Source organism: Prosopis cineraria, unplaced genomic scaffold (assembly GCF_029017545.1).
Source record: "Prosopis cineraria cultivar Desert tree isolate PC_DT_omini unplaced genomic scaffold, ASM2901754v1 PC11, whole genome shotgun sequence".
NCBI classification, from domain to species: Eukaryota; Viridiplantae; Streptophyta; class Magnoliopsida; order Fabales; family Fabaceae; genus Prosopis; species Prosopis cineraria.
In genome coordinates, this window is record NW_026555342.1 from 24,144,629 (window position 1) to 24,158,042 (window position 13,414).

General features: G+C 30.9%; 1 pseudogene; it reads right to left on the reverse strand.

Moving 5' to 3' along the window:
• Positions 1 to 4,942: 4,942 nt before the first annotated feature.
• LOC129285543 (wall-associated receptor kinase-like 9) lies at positions 4,943 to 7,859 on the reverse strand (annotated as a pseudogene).
• Positions 7,860 to 13,414: the final 5,555 nt, after the last annotated feature.

The window sequence follows — 13,414 nt, forward strand, 5'->3', positions numbered from 1 at the left end:
CCCTCCATGTGGCGCCTTGACCTCATGCTACGTGTCATCATGTCACTAGTTTATATTTCTATTTGACAAGTTGTCTCATCTAAAGTTTGAACCTATGGCCTCCTCTTTTTATTAAAGTTGGGAATAAGGGCCAGGCTTGATGGGCTGCCCGTTTAAGCCTATTTTTAATAAAGGTTTAGGCTTGAAAATTTGATAGTTTTTAAGATAATCGGGCTTTGAAGCCCGATCCTTTTAAGCCCTAAAAAAAGGTCTCGGGCCCGAGTGGCCCGCCAAGCCTGTTTAACTTTTTTTTTCTTTTTATATTGGACTTTGGGAAATGACCGAATTGAGGTTGGACTTTCAACCTCTAAAGAAACCCTACATAGCACACTTGTACTCGATCTCTCAGTCTCTCACTCTCAGACCTATGACAGAGTTGGAAATAACATTTTATTTGTGGATGATGATGAGGGAGATCTTGATTAGTATTGATAATGACTTTTGTCTTTATCTTATTTGAACTTCTAAATCTTATGTTTATTTTTTAAAATTATGTGAGACTTTGATTTGATATATCTTGAATTTTAAAATACTCTAAGTAAATTAAAATATTAAATTTTATTTTATTTTTTCGTAAACGGGCTTATGGGCTCAGCTCTGAGCCCTTTGAATAAGGGCCAGGCTTCAACTTTTGGGTAAAATTGCGGTAACTGGGCTTTCGAACTTAGACCCATAAGAGCCGAGCTCATATAGGCCAGGCCCACCCGTTTATCAACTTTACCTTTGTGTCCAACCATTTTGTTACTGAGCTGGAATGAACCTGCAATCTATTATTGCATAATTAAATATGTATATATATATTATTAAACTACAGACACACATATTAAATATTAAATATTATAAAATATCATTACTATCATTAAATATTTCAACTTAATTCTTTTAATTTGTTAAAATTACAAATTATATTATTTATTTTATCTAAAGTAAACTATAAATATAGTTGATACAATATCATTTGTATTATTTATTTTAATTTTTTTACTTCTTGAAGTTATTATATTATTTATTTTAATATTTATATTTATAATTATAATATAAAAAATATCTAAGAATAAATAGTAAAAATATAGATGATTATACATTAGTTTATAATTATTTATTTTCTAGCTAGTTTTATTTAAAAATTTATTTTTACTTTTAATTAACAATTACTTTTAAGTAATGTCATTGGCTTGTTTTACATTACACTTTACTTTTTTAATTAGTTTTTCATTTTTAAATTATAATTTGATAAGAAAATTATACACTATATTATCTATTTTTTTATATTTTTGTCGCCGAATAGCATCAAACAAAAAAAATCATATACAATCACATACATAAATATATTTCATATATTATAAAAGTTAAAAGTGAAATTTTAGAATATCTCATTTTTTTTCTTTTTATGTTTTTCTTTTCTATCATTAGCCATCAAATTGGGAACATCTAAACTGGCATCAAGCTTTAAAGTTACTAATATTAAATATAAAATTTGAATTGAAAAATTAGATTAGATGAAATATCATTCTATAAATGAATAAATTTAACAATCACATATCTAATTATTATAAACAAGTAATGGTATTATTTAAAATATCAATTTAATCATAAAATATTTGAAAATAGAGACTCATTACCACATTATATGCATTCCAAATTTAAAAAAATTAAATATTAGATTTTTGAATGAATTTATCACTTCAAATTGGGGCATGCATTAGTTAATTCAGTTAGATTTAACATTAATTGACCAAAATCAATAAACTAAATTGGCCTAAATAGTTGGATTCAATCAAACCAAACATTATTTGATAACAAAAATTGATGTAAAATAATATGGTTTGGTTTAATTCTTTACTCTGACTCATTAGCATTAAATAATACTTTAACTTTATCTTAAAATAATATCATCATTTTAAAGTTAAATTTAACCATAAAATATATTAAATGAAAACTCATTATGTTATTTTATATATTTATTATAAAATTATAATAATATAATAAAATTAATGTCTTAAAAATTTAAATATTAGATTAAATAAAAATAAAAAATTATAATGAAAATAGAAAATCAAACTTTTGGTAGTGACTTTGAATGTCACTATTTTCAGCAATGACTCGAGAAAGTTGCTGCTTATTATCAACTTTCAATGGCGACATTTGTCGCTAAAACTTATAACATATTTATTATAACATAAGTTTTTAAGAAATTATAATACATTTTAAAATATGTTGATAATTAGCGGCGGCTCTAAACTTTTGACAGTGACTTATCTGTCGCTGTTGAAGTCGACATGCACTTATTTTCGCTGAAAATCTCACAATCAGTAGTAACTATATATTGTCATCAGAAAGTCACCCTTTCAACAGTGACTTTGAATGTCGTCGCTGAAAATCATTTTTTTGTAGCGGGATAAGTAACCTCCATAGAATTTTGTGTCTTTACCAGTGCTTCTAGCATTGCAAAGGTGTAATTTAGGCTAAATTCAATAAGCTTGCCTGAATAAGCTCGAAAAAATTTTAGAGTCGAACTTAGAAGTTTAAAATATTTTTTTTATTGCAAGCTTATTTGAGCTATCTGAATAAAACTCAAAGAAATCCGAACTACACCCAAACCTGAATGAGTTTAGCATGACTATTTATTTTCCTTTTTTAGTATTAAAAAATAATTTAAAATAAGATAAAAATTGAAAATATTAATTTTTTAAATAAAAATTGAAATTAAATAAAAAATTAAAATAATAAATTAATACTTAATAATTCTGATATTTAAGCCAACATAAATAAGCCTAAAAACCCATGAGGTTAGGGCTAGACTTAACTCTATGAGCTTTATATATATATATATATATATATTAGGGCATTTTAAATTGGGTTCGTCAGAATATTGGCTCTACTGAAACCTTTCTCATTGTGGATGTCTTCTTTCCATTGAGTCTTAGGCATCTCATTGCAAGATTTGATTTCCCAAGAAGATCATATTTCCTCCCTTCATGAACACATCTTGCTTTTAAATCTGAAAATTTTGATTATTCTTCATCAAAGAAATGAATTCCGCAACAAGGTTTTGACCCTGGCTTTCTTCTGAGAAATCATATTAGGATAGTTTCATTTTATTTTCTCTAATCTAGATTAATTTATAATTTCCAACATTCAATGACTTATTAAAAAAGCAGCATCTAATCCATAGGTGATTTCTTTTTCTTTTTCTTTTTTGGCCATAAAAGATGATACTTTCATTAAGATGAAAACAAAGAAAACAAACATGAAACAAAAATCCAACAATGAAAAAACCTACAACAAAATACAACCCAAAAAAGCACAAACCAAATCCTAATAACAAGATCGAGGCAATAAGCCGCAGCCAAGTTTGCCAAGAAAATATCTAACCAAGAAATGAAGTTATAAGTATAACTATAAAAATTTTGAAATAGAATGCATATTTAATTGAGTCAAGGCACAAAAGTATTCTCGAAGTTTTCTCACATTCTTAAGTTCTTTTGTCATCCCAACATGTTTTAAAATGGTACAACGTTGCTATGAGGAAATAGATTAAAACTTTGACGGTTAGTTTGACAGTGCTATGTTGTGTGGGCAGCCACGTGGCACATTTTAAGAAATTTGAAAAAAAGAAAAAGAAAAAGACTAATATGTGGGTTGACATTCTGCTTCCTCTTCGGTCTTCATTGCTTTCAGAAATGAACATGAGCGAGGGCAACGGCTATGGCAATGCAATGACATCGAGGAGGATTTCGTGGACGCAACAGCCGGCGAGCTTCACCAACGACTACTCATTTAATTTACGATAGAGACGATGTGCTGAGCCGAGCTTCACTGTCTTCCTGGTTTTCTGATATACTCCTGACGTGGATTTTTGGCCATGAATCGAGTTGTGGTTCTTTGGTGAGTAGTCACCACTCTTAGCATTTCTGTCACTGGGTCAGATAATCCTACCCATGCAATTGAAAAGAACACCTCAAGTATATGCTCACGTGCAACGCACGGGCAGTGAATGCTAGTTCATTCAATGGAGAAAGTTCTACCATGAGATTCAATGGAGAAAGTATTCATTCGCCTTCTTTTACAACATCTTCCATCCATTTGATGTTTCTGACTAGGCCAGAGAACTCAGCTAGCTAGCGTCTACGAGATTATGGGAAGTGATGGGTTCTGTTGAAGTTGGTTTTTGAGAGAGGACGAAACAAATAATGAAGAATAATGAAGAAGCGTGGGGGAGAAGAAGAACAGTGATTTGGATGATGACAACGGTTAACATGGCCAATCTCCAACGGAAGGCGACATTGTATATCAAATTAAAGAACGTTGGATCGATATTGTGTGGAAAAAAAAATTTAAAGATATCAAGAGTACTCACATGAAAACGTTAAGAATAAAAATGTATTTTAACCTTATTTAATTTATTATCATATTTTTTACCATCATTAATGATGAAATCAATATATATTTACAATCATTTGAATGACTTATTTTTATTGAATGAATTATGGATGACATGGTGCACTAGTCCATGCAAATATTTTTCTATAGCTATATAAGTTATAAATTATGGTTAAAACTTATATACTTAATATGTTTGTTTTTAATTAAATCAAGATAGGTGAATCTTTTATATATTATTTATTTTATAATAAATACTTGTTATTAACTTAATTAATATATTAATATCTATTTGTTATGATTTGATTGAATATAAATATATTATATATAAAGCTAAGTAAGTGCTTCTATAAAGAATATTTGAGTTTAGAGACATGTCCTAATCCTGATAATTTCTCAAACCCAATTCATCTAAACTTTTTATATACCAAATATGTGTGTGTAAAGTTAAATACATAAGTCTCACCCATAAATTATATACCAAATATGTGTGTGTAAAGTTAAATACATAGGTCTCACCCATAAATTATTTAGCATGAAGCCAAGTGTTCAAAAAGATGAAGTGGCAATGCATGTATTTGCTCACTTGGATGGCGACTCTAACCGACACGTGGGATTAAAGGAAGAAAGATTGTTGTGGGTATAAGCTTCACTTTCAGATGGATCTATAATCCTTTTGGAAAAACAATGACATGCCTTCTCCTGTGAATTCTTGGTCTGATTGAGAAGTAGTGACATGCTGAGCTGATCTGACATCATGAGGAAACTCAAGAGAACGTCCAATGATTTTCAAGGTATTTTGTGCCTTTCTCATTACTTCTAGCTCTGCTGAAACCTCTCTCATTGTGGGTCTCTTCTACCCATTGAGTCTCAAGCATCTCATTGCAAGATTTGCAATCCCAAGAAGATCATCTTTCCTTCCTTCGTGAACACATCTAGCTTCTAAAATCTCAAACACCTTATCCTTCTTCGTCAGAGAAATAAATTCTGCAACAAGGTTTTGACCCTGATTTTCTTCTGAGAAGGTAATGGGTTTTCTTCCAGTAATGAGCTCTACAAGTACAACCCCAAAACTGTATACATCACTTTTATCTGTGAATTGACTGGACTGGAAGTATTCAGGATCAATGTACCCAAAAGTGCCTTGTACTACTGTGGTTAAGTGAGTCCTATCATTTGGGACTGATCTGGAAGTCCCAAAATCAGACACTTTGGCGCTGTATTTGTGATCCAATAGTATGTTGGAAGTTTTGATGTCTCTATGGAAGATGGGAATGGAAGCTGCAGAATGCATATAGGCCACCGCCCCAGCAACCTCACAAGCAATTCTAAGGCGGGCGTCCCATGAAAGATTTGCTTCAAGTTCCTGGTTGTGAACGTGGTGAGAAAGGGTACCATTGGGAATAAATTCATATACTAATAATGGGCCTCAGTCTCTAAGCACCAACCCATGAGTTTAACAATGTTCCTGTGGTTCATTTGGGATAGAATCACCACTTCGTTAATGAAAGTCTCGATCTGGTTTCTCACAATTTCTTTTGACTTCTTAACTGCGACAATGCTGCCATCTGGTAACATTCCTTTATAAACGGTTCCATATCCACCTTGACCAAGAAACCTACTTTCATTGTAGTTATCTGTTGCTCGTTCCAGCTCCTCCTCTGTAAAAAGTTTCGCTTTCTCGTTGTTTCCATTGCATGACATCTTCTCTTGTAGCAAGAGGCCACCATTTTGCTTGAACAATTTTTCTTTACGAACTCTTTCTTGCTTTTGTTTTTGGTATTGATGTAACTTGTAACCCAAAAGAAACAAGCATAAAAATGAAGAACCAATTCCAACACCTGCAAGGACATGATTAAGCGTGAGGAAGTAATTCTTTATTTGCAAACAAGCAGATACACTGAAAGCATGGGTTTGTAGATATAATGATCATCCCAATTATAATACATGGCCTAGAATCACCAACCATCCCTTGAACACAGTTTTTTTTTTATAAGATCTATTGATTGATTTGTTCTTCTACTTAGGTAATGAGGAGAGAAGGTTGTGTTGGAGACAATTTTTGGACAACTAAGTTATGTAGTCGGTATGTGGTTCGAGCAAAAGCATTGAAATAAAATATGATCCAATGATTTTCTTTTCTTTTAAGTATTTAAAGCGTAAAATATAGATACAATTTATGTGCAATATCTCCCCTTTTGATTCACTACTTCGAAATTTCAAACTGTTGTATATTCAAGACTTTCCATTTGTTGTTGCCTAGATATCTCTTGGTATTTAAGATAATTACAAAATCTGGTTTGACACATACTGCACCAAATATAGTTGGGACACATATCACTTTAGAGAGTGTGTGATTAGCACATGTTTCTAAGCAGAATTTTATCTCTCACATATTTTGCTGCAACAGGTTGATGTAAATCATAATCATGCTATCTAAAAACATTATGAGCCAGGGAGGACTGAAGAGATTAACTAAGGAAGCAACCAGTTTGAGGAGGGGAAAACGATGCGATTGAGGACGATCACAATTGAGAGTGCTGTAACTTGAGTTTGAAAGGTATCTCTGGGAGAATGAACAAGTGCAGTAGAACATATGTGGATTGAGCTTGCAAGAGGAGGGATTGAGGGGAACTAAGAAAGGGGTCAAGGGAGGGATGATTGCATTTGAAGGCAACAGGTTAGAGGTCAGCAGAGTCTGTTGATCCACACCATAGACCTGTGAGGCTGACTCTAGTGAATCCCCGTGGTCAAGTGTGTGAACAAGCAAGGAGGAGACCCCATCTGAGATCTGGTTAGCAGTGGGACAAGCACATAACACTGGAATTGTAATCTGGGCACCCAGGGGGACTGATAGGGCTGAAACTATTTTTTTGAACTAACATCTGACAAATGGCGAGGTCTTGATAAGTACTGTTGACCAGAGAATAGTAGGTGTCACCTGCCTCCAAGGCATAAGAAGTGGCATGCTGGTAGATGCTGCCCAAACATGAACAGTCGATAGGCACTATCACAATTTGATTGAAAGGAATTTTGTTGGCATTGCTTGAGATGTTGTTGAGGGAGGCTATGGAAGATGCTTCAGAGCCAAGATGACTAGCAATGGCTAGAGGAGTATCAAAAGGAGGTCTGGATCTGAAAGTCACAAAGGAGGCGCATGACTTTTGGAGGCCGTTGCAGAGATATCCTTCTGACGAGCGGTTGCCGGAGCAGTCAAAGTTAGTTGGGTTGAGGTATACTTGTTGGCACCAACAATGAAGTAATTGAGAAAGCACAGAGAGTAGTAGTAGAATGGAGAATGAAGGAAACTTCATGTCTTTAGACTTGGGCGTGAGATGAGTTTGAGATTTTCCAAATTCAATAGCAGAGGAAGCGCTTTTAAGATTAACAGTGATGAATGACATTTCAATTTTCATGCATGACTTTTTCATGTTCGATAGCTAACAAATTCAGACGACAATTCAAAGGCAATTCCAGCATTATGCTATTAAAAGATTACTCTATATACTATGATGCTGCAAGTTCAGAACTGCATATATATATATATATATATATATTCAATTTCTTAAATAAAAAACAAAAGGATAGTTTGACGGAAACTGAGTTCTTTGCTTCTATTTTTAAACAACAAAAAAAAAAATATAGGTGAATGACTTTTCAAAAATATAGTTGAATAACAACAATTTTTTTTATTACATTTAGGATGGCCTATTTTATTTATTTTGACTATTATCATTAATTTTAGATTTTATCTCTCTATTTGGTATTTGTTAGGTTTCTTAGTCTTGTTTTCTATAAACCCATATATTGATGAACAGACACCATATTTTTTTGTGAACTCTCAACTTTGCCTCTTACTTTTCTTTGCCCCCATTTTTTAATTTTGTTATGGAAAAACATAACTTTAAATTCCTGTACTTCACTTAAATTATACTATTAATTCTTGTATTTTTTTTTTGTTGTGTTAAGTTTCTATATTTTTTTTTATTATTTTAGGTCCCTCTGTGAACAAAGTGCAAGGACCTTAGAGGAATATAAAACAACAAAAAAAAGTGTAAAAATTTAAAGTATAAAAAAAACGTGAAGCAAAATATAAACAAAATATAAGGATCTAAAATTATATTTCTTTTTTAGGCCTCCCTAAACTCTAGCCATTCCAATGTGTTATTAAAGTCAAAATGATTAGGGTACACTTTGAGAATGAGTATAGAAAGACTTAATAGAATAATGAAAGCGTGGCTAGTGCAACATGGATTATTATACATAGTAAAGAGAATTAAACCACTATTATCTATTGATTGACAACTGTCCTACATAGGATATTCTAAAATAAATGTAGAGATATATTATTGTACAAACTATACAGAGAATTAGTCCAAAAAAGAAAACCTATACAGAGAATAATTATCATTAACTTAAATCCCTCTATTACTTTGAACCTCCTCCTTCTGTCCTTATTGACGAAGACTACATCTGATTCGATTGAAGGGGTTTTATTGGAGAAACTATAATACCACATTTGTCTTAGAGATACTTGAATCTAACATGATGCAAAGGTTTAAGGCACTCTACAATTTAAAATTCTAAAGACACATATGTAACAGACAACATCTTAGAAAATAAGAGTATTTACAGGTTTAGTTTGGTTTAGTTTTGAGAAAAAACTAGACGAAACCAAACTAATCAATTCACTATAGTTTTGAACCTATTTGATTTTTTCCTCTAATCAATTTGGTCTAGTTTTTTAGCGGTTTGGTTCGATTTGGTTTAAGTTTGGATAAGCTTAAACATTTTTAATGAGATATTCTTCATAATTACTAATATATATTCATGTTCACTAATGATTTTTAACTATTAATTATTATTTGCAATGAAAAAAAAATCTCTTGGGCACAAAATAATTTTTTTAACAATTAATTAGCGTATTTAACTATTAGAAATCAATGCATTATCTTTAAAGCATTTGATTATAAAATTAAAAAATTATCTCAAACAATTATGAATAATATTTAACTAATTGTAACTATTTTTATTAATGATTTACAAATAATTAGACTTGAAAAAAAGGGGAAAACTTTGACAAATTTATAAAAATATATATATATATATATATTAAATATAATAAGACTTGATTCGGTTTGATTTAAGTTTCTAAAAGCAAACATTTGAACCAAATCGAATTAATCAATTTTGTCAAAAGCAACTTGTAACTTGTAAGAAATAAGCAGAAAAGTCCAGCACCAATACCAACACCTACAAGTAAATGATTAAAGTGTGAAGGAGTAATTTAAAAAAAATATAATTTTGAATTCTTATACTTTACTTATATTTTACTATTAATTCTTATATATTTTTTTTTGATATTTTTAGTTTTTATATTTTGTTATTGTTTTAGGTCCTTTTAAAATCTCTCTACTTTACTTGCGGAGGACCTAAAATAATGAAAAACAAAAATACAAAGATTAAAAACATTGAAAAAATTATAAAAACTAATAGCAAAACACAAACAAAATATAAAGATCTAAAGTTATATTTTTTTAATTTTATATTAGTAAACAAGATACTTCAAAAGATAATCTCAATTATAGTAGATGGCATACTAGTATCAACTATTCCTTTAAAAAAAAAATTATAAGATCTGCTGATTTGATCCGCTACCTAGGCACAGAGGAAAGAAGGTTGCGTTGGACGTAATAATTTGTTTGGGCTACTAAGTTATGTACTTGGCATGCGGCTCTAGTCTTGTGTGCTGTATTAAAGGTTGATCTAATGATTTTTCTTTTTAATTTGGGTAATTAAAGTTTGAATTCAATAATATTTAAATGTTAAACAGGCATAGCTGGAAGTTCAAAATTTAAACCAAACATTTAAATTTTACAAATACAAATTTTATTATTAAAAAAATGGCCAACATATTAAAAGATTGATATGTTGATAGATGCTATGTTCATCACCTCTCCCATCGAATTGCTACTTTGATATTTGCAGCTGCCACACACACACACACATATATATATATATATGTATGTATGAGATTTTATATATTGTTGTTTATATATATAATATTTTAACCTGATTGAAGAATAAATAAATTTATTTTTTATATTAAAATTTAAAACATAAGTTATAAATTCATTACAACGAAATTGTAAAATTGAAAATTAAACTTATAAATTTTTAAAGTTTAAAACTTAAAAACTAAATTAAATTAATTTATTCTCTTAGAACTTCTTTATCATTCTCTCATGAGTGAAAGGCCAACTCATATTGTGCCTCTCATTGCTTCCTTTGACTATCTAGAAAGGATTTATCATGTCTCACCAACATAGAATACTATTGCCAAAATATAAACATATATACAAATAAACCCTCCGTAGACATTACTGGTCTCGAAACAATAAATATTCAAGATATATTAAGAGGTAATGACTTTCCAATGTATAAAAGAATAATCAATATTGTTGGCCCAAAAAAAGAATAATCAATATTATCTTTCACCAAAACATAATTAATCCAACACAACTGTGAAAGCCAAATCCGTCACCACCAACCAATCAATTAATCTACATAATTTATAATTAATTTTCATCAATAACAATCACAATCAATTAATTGGGACAATGCAAAAGTTAATTATAAAACCTAATTTCCTAATATTTAAGTCGCATGCCATCACCCCAGTTCCTTACCCATAATTTCCCAATTTCTTATTCCCTTAACTCAACAAAGCCCACAATTATCATTGGATTGCCCCACTTTACACCAAATCCCTAAATTCTTAACTTATAGGGTCTAACTTTCAATCTACCCAATTCATAAAACTCAACCCTAGTCAGTGCTCTAAACCAATTAAATTCAAATCAAACATCCAACAATCATTTCTAAACAATAAAATCATAGCTTAATTGGTGTACATGTCATTAATCACCTTGATTGTCAATAACCACCCAAACTATCACTTCAATAATCCCAAAATATCCGATCAAATCACCGCCAACTTTGAACCTCATATGAGCCCTAATCTCCCAACACATCCAATTCTGAAAATCATAGGGTTTGATGGTGGAAAAACAAGTTAAAATCCTTACCTTAATGATTAGGATTTTAATTTCAGTGATGTGTATTTATTATTTTACAATGCTAATCCATGTCAATACAAGAATTAATAGAGTTAAATATGCATCAACACATCGATTAACAAAGTTAAGTGCACCATAATAAAATTAATTTTGTTAGTTTTAGCTCATGAACCTTATGAACATTTCTAAAATTAAAGGAACTTATGTTGCAAACAGATAAAAGAAGCTAAAAAACAACAAAATAAAACTATAAAACTTAAAAACAAAATGCAATCAAAGTATGAGACCTAATATTATAGTTTTACAAGTATAATGAGCAAGTCATAAGTAACTAGAATGTAGAAAATCTATCCCATTAAGGTATCTTAGGTCAAGGATAACTAGAATGTGGAAAATACATGATCCAATGAGAATTACACCATTGAGCAATGGATATTTTATTATTTCTTTCATGAAATAAGAAGATTTGGATTATGCTTATCAGGAAGGTCTATGGATGATAGGTGACCATTATCTTCAAGTACAGAAATGGAGACCAAACTTTAACCCCTGGAAAGTAGATACTTAGAGGAGGATTGCAACATGGATAAGAATAATGGATTTATCGATTAAGTTGTACAATGTGGAATCATTGAGATGTATTGGAAATATGGTTAGAAGAACCTTGAAGATAGATTTATTGACCTCAATTTCAAATATAGGGGGCTTTACTCGAATTTGTGTTGAGTTGGATTTGAGTCAACCCTTGTTACCTTTGTTTATGCATTTTGGTGATGACATTAAAATATGGACACCACAAAGATGTTTGCCCAGAGAAAATTGACACTGTTATTCCAAAGAATGCTATTACTGTGGAGAAGAAGGGTGAAGCAAATCATGAAATGCATTCAAGTAATGAAAGGGGTGCTTTATAAGAAGGTACAGATAGGATCACTGTGAGTATTAATGTTTCGGTGACGAGAAAAATTAGAGAAGGAGAAAACACGGTGGCCGAAGACAGATACAGACTAGAGATGCTAATTAAGTGGCAGTTATATTGGAGATATGGAAGTACAGATTTGAAGGGATTGAATGATGGGGGTGCGAGATTGAAGGATATGGAGAGAGTTGGAGCTGAGAAAAAAGGAGTGATATTAAAATCTAGTGAGAATACAAGAGGAGATCATGGAAGACTAAATCAGAAGATTGATGGGAGTAGGATTTTCAATAAGGAAATAAAAAGAAGAATAATTCAAAGTGGGTCTCAGTAGGTGCTAAAAGAAAAAAGGTCATCAATTGTGAAATTTATAGGAAAAGAGAATAAACCTCCTGCTAACCGAGATAAATTGCATGTGGTGAAGAATGGAGAAAATCACAAAGTGGGCTTTAAAATTTCCAATACTTTTGGAGCTTTGGCTAATGGGCTTCAAGATGTGGAGGATGGTAATTTTAGCCAAATGTTAGCACATGTGGGCCTAAGATCTGAATCTTCCTCATTATTTTTTCATGTACTGGACCAAGAAAAGAAAAAGCAAGATGATGTGCGTGTAAGGGAAAAAGAAGACAATGATGTCATAGCTGATGAAACTAATTCGAGACTTAGACGTGAAGACAACATTTCCCACGTGAATCCTGAAACTACCATGCATGAAGATAAAAGCCATTATGCGGAGTGTAACATCCTAAAAATTTTAAGACTCAAATTTATTTAAAAAAATAAATAAAAATAAAATAAAATATCTATAATTAAATTAAAATTTAGAATAATTTGATAGAGGTCCAGAGTTTGAATTTTACTAAGCAAAAGTTTAGTTTTATTTGATTTTTAACTATGGAAAAAATTACCAAAGTTGACCCGGGCTTTTGTGCAATAATAAAAAATGTTGGGCCATTTCTTGTAATTTTCCCCAAACTTTTAAATCAGCTTTTATAAG